At 29.3% G+C, this 4,906-nt stretch overlaps 1 long non-coding RNA gene across 1 annotated transcript; it reads left to right on the plus strand.

Moving 5' to 3' along the window:
• Positions 1 to 2,148: 2,148 nt before the first annotated feature.
• On the plus strand, positions 2,149 to 2,693 carry LOC113776462. Its single transcript, XR_003469018.1, has 3 exons — positions 2,149 to 2,232; positions 2,336 to 2,448; positions 2,540 to 2,693. It is a non-coding gene; the product is annotated as an uncharacterized LOC113776462 (long non-coding RNA).
• The last annotated feature ends 2,213 nt before the right edge of the window (positions 2,694 to 4,906 follow it).

Genomic DNA, 4,906 nt, shown 5'->3' on the forward strand with positions numbered 1-4,906 from the left:
ATTTTCTTGGGAAATCAAGGCTGAGAATTTGAAGATTTTATTGCAATTTTGGGGCCGAAAATGTCCGTTGAAACATCTAGGAAATGGTTGTAGTTTTGATTGTCTACGGGTAAAATATGTTTAATAGCCATGTGAAACATCTAGGAAAGGACTTGAGACCAGGCGTTTAAGTTAAATGTGATTAATTTGTGAATGCATATAAGATGTTTGGTGAAATGTCAAAGAGAAATTTGTATGTTGTGATTGCTACTCTGTGCGGGTGAGAATTAGTAATATATTAGTAACTCAACATGAGCTTTATAACTTGAATTCTTCAGGCAAGAGAGGTTTCTCCCGTTTTGGAATTCTAAGTTGATACGCTTGATGGAGCATATGTTATTGAACTGAACTGATCTAGAATCATTGTTGCGAATCTGTTGTTTCTATGGAAATTTATTATCAGCCTCTTGAATTTTTTACTCCATTGTAACGTCTGCAATGCCACGGAAATTTGGCCATTATTACTCTTGTAAATCTGTGTTGCAGAAGCAATTCTTATTACCATCCTATGATACATGTAGATTTTGTAGAATCACATCTTCCCTCTTCTTCAGTCAGGAAAGGAGAGAAAATTCATAGAACAGTTTCCGACCATCAATCAATTATGGTGTTATACATACTTCATATTTTTGCATTTTTTTGTTTATTTTTCTTTTGAATGGTGTTGCATGGGGCAAACCTGCGGAATCCAGTGGTCTTTGAGCAAAGGATTGTCAAATGCTGGTTGTTGATACATATAGACACAATCAATTATATCACCGTCTTTGCTCTGTCATGAGAAAAAATTTTGAATTTCATTGTAAAGAGCCAAAGGCATTCAACATAATCAAATCTACCTACCCGCAAATTTGTGACTTTCATTGAACTAAGGATTAGATTATGCTGGTTGTTTCGATATTTTGGACATGGGAATAACTCATCTTCCTCCTAAAAAATTACTAATACGTAAACCCTTACCGGGAGAGTCAAAATAGCTTGTTAATGCCATTGCTATATCATAACGATTAGACTGGAACATAAATCTGTTGAATGGGTTGATTGGAACAAAATTCAGATGAATGGTTTATATGAGAATTGAGGTTTTCAATTAGTTTGATGATGGTTTGTAATATAGAGAGAATGGAGTTCTAATCATAAAATACCTAGAAAAGAAACGGGTTGCCAAGTCGAGAAGATAAGTAAGTTTTTAATTCAAACTAGTAAGTATATGCCTGAAAGATAAGTTTTAGTCAGAAATAGAAATTTACACTTTGAGTAATTTAATTTACTTATTATTTGACAAAATTTACTTATGTTTAAACTAAACTTACTAATACTAAAAGTAAAAAATTTACATATTTAAGTGAAAAAATCACCGGGTTTCTAAAAATGATTTTGGGTTGCTGAAAACGGTTTTGGGTTCCTGAAACACTTTCGGGTATCACCTATCTCTTTAAAGTCATCTGTCTTCTTCTTATTTAGTTCTCAATTCCAATGATACGATTGAATTCCCAGGCAAAGGTTTCCACTTTGGTCCATACTTTCTCTTGGTCCAATTGTTGTTGCTACAAAGGGACAAAAGGCAAAACAGTCCACTTACAAGCGAAAGCGAAGACGATGCAAAAATTGCAAGTAATCACCTACTCTTAAAATTGACTTATTCTACGGTTAGAATAGCTTTGCAAAACCAGATATGAATGAGCAATGCTAAATTTCATCCACTCATTGGCTTTATGTTAGAAGGCCAAAAATGTTAGTTATATATGTATACTTCATATACGCCTTTATAAATTCAATCTTATTGTTTATGGATTGTGCTTGGCAATTTTTTTTCCCGCAGGTCATTTGGACATGATAGACGAAAATGTACTAAAGTGTGCACAGATGCATATGAAACTCACAATTATGATCATGTTGGGGCACCCAATAATGTTGAGAATGTAAATTTGAATCTGATAGGATCATCCGATGGCCTATTGCAATCAGATTCACAGCATGGATGCAATAAGGAATTAATGGATAGTAATTGGTTTCAGATCATTCCTCCTGATCAGGTAATATGTATAGCTTGCTTTTATTTATTTTTGTGTGAAGGCATGAAATATAATGGTGCTCTATTTGCATTTGTATAGGCATTAATGTGGGCATGCAATCCTTCATTAATCCAAAGTCATGTACAAAACACTAGCTTGTTAGGAGATGAAAAGTATTCAGGTACATTTTTCCTTCTTCACGCCTAAGTTTTATGTTATTTATTTGCTATGATTATGTGTTGTTGTGGCCTTTTTTTAATACAAATCTTGTGATGGTTTTGTAGTGAATGAACCAGATTTCAGCCAAGACCATTAAGGAATTTTATTCTTGAGAGAGTACAAATGTTTTTGCACGTCTTTGCTCAAAGCTTTTAGGATGATTTAAGTTTCTTCGAAGGTAGTTTAATGCGTTTTGATTGTAAATCTGAACATAATCTCCTTAGTTTGCAATTTCTGGTGTTTACTTGTTTTAATGTGAATAATTTCAGCTTGCTTGGAAAAAAGTTTGGTGATCAAATTTCAGATATTGTTAGCATCCAAGTGCTCTTGGGTTTGTAAACCAGAAATGTCAATCCAAACTGAAGCTTTTGATAGTGATATCAGAGCCCTTGATGCTGGTGATCAAATTCTCAAATCAAGTTACTTGCCTTTTGATTGCTTCAGATTTCTGAAGCCAAAGTCTTTGTGCTCTAAATTCAGTTCTTGGCCATGTAATCTTGTCATGCTTAGATAGCTATATCTAGTGTCCTGCCAGCTTAATTTTGATGCGTAAGTATCAATTATTAAAAGTTAGATTCATTCTGATGCTCAAAATGAGCCGTTTTCTCCTATTTTGAAATACCAATTTCATATCAAATGTCTTGTGCATGTAGATTTTGCTGTTTACTTCAAATTGGACTGGCTTACTTGATGAGCAGAACTCGAAAAGCAACTCAAATACTCATGTTATACAATACTCAGCACACGGTTTTTTAGGCTTTAAAACGTCATTAATGAAAGTTACCCATTCGGTTGTTTAGGAATGTTAGGAGATTCGTCAAATTCAAATGACGATGCCTGAAACTTGTACTTATCCCCAAATTTGTGTTGTAGTACAGTATCAAGATCTTGCACCTATTCCATTCACCTATAAAAATTATGATTATCATAAAATGACATTTTATAATAATTTACATACTATTTGCCAATTAAAAGCAAGTTTCATAAAAAATGTGCATGTAAATCCATATTGTGAATGATACGAAATATATTTGAAACTCACGAAACTTAATATATGGGTAAATTTACTATAATTTTAAAAGATTACGCTACATTAGATACGATCACTTTACCTTTTATACTTGTGACCTAGAAAATAAATTTATTAAAACACATAACATTTATAAATGATGCATACATTTATTAAAATGCTTAAAACGCAAAACATTTATGAATGAAACATACAATCATTATTATACATTTATGTTACCAACAACTACTAACTATAATATTAAGTTTCAACCATTAATAAAAAAATCTTAGCACTAGTTTAAATAAACTTCTTAATACTTGTTTCATATAAGTTTCTTTAAGTAATATAGTAAATTTATGCCACAAACTAGTAAGTTTTGATGATTAACCAAATTATTATTCTTTCAACAAGATTTACTATTAATCTATAAAAACTTACTATTACTTGAACTAAACTTACTCCCCACAAAACTAAGTTTCGAATGTAGAGTAGTAATTTAATTTTTAAAAAAAGTAACTTTCATTTTTATTTCGATTTACTTTTTGAAACATAAATAGGATAACACTTATATGACCATTTTCGATTTATTTTTTATTTACTTTTAGCGGCCATTTGATTATTTGATAGGCCTATCCACCTAAATAGGATAACACTTAAAAATAAGAAAGTAAGTTTTCCATCTAAAATAGTAAGTTAACAGTAATAAATTAGTAACTTTTATACTTCAAAATGTAAATTGGAATAAATATTAAACTTACTTTTTAAATAAATAAATTACTACTTTATATCCCAAACTTACTTTTTATAGTGTAAGTTTAATTCATGTAATAGTAAGTTTTAATACATAAATAGTAATTCTTACTGATAACATGGTAAAATTGATTAATAATCAAAATTTACTGATTTATGAGACACATGTACTATTTTACTTTAAAACATATTTCAAACTAGTGTTAGGGAATTTATTTGAAATAACGATAAGATGTTTTATTAATGATTAATTTTTAGTACCTTAGTTAGTAAGTACTCATAATATACCTGTATAATACAAGATTATAGTTAACATTTAAAAAAATTTATTTACATATTTTAAAATACTATGGAAAAAAGTTTGACTTTTCACATAATCTCGTAAAATATGTAATAAAATTTTGTCGTATTATAAGTTTTTAATTATTTTCAATTTTTGAAAAGTTTGAAAGTTTGGATAATAATAACAACAAATCTTCCTAGTTATATATAGAATATTACTTGTTCATATATCAAAATTTTTATAAATTAACACCTATGAATATAATAAGATGATAAAGTTTTAATAAATTTACATCTGAGACACAAGAAATAATAAGAGTAAAAGCCTAAACAAAATGAGAAATAATATAATAACAAAAATTATAAATTTAGTATAACAATTAATATAAGAAAATTAAATTAAATTTAGAAGGTAAATTAAATAACAATGTCAAGGTTAGAGGTCATGGTAAATGTTACAAATTTTAGGAGAAATTATGTACTGTAAAAATGGTTTAATAATTTTCTATTAAGCATAACTATTGCATACAAAAGGAAAAGATATTTGATTTTATTTTGCTTTGATTAGAAGAACTTGTACTAGTAATAAAAG

The sequence above is a fragment of the Coffea eugenioides genome, chromosome 6, assembly GCF_003713205.1.
Source record: "Coffea eugenioides isolate CCC68of chromosome 6, Ceug_1.0, whole genome shotgun sequence".
NCBI lineage: Eukaryota > Viridiplantae > Streptophyta > Magnoliopsida > Gentianales > Rubiaceae > Coffea > Coffea eugenioides.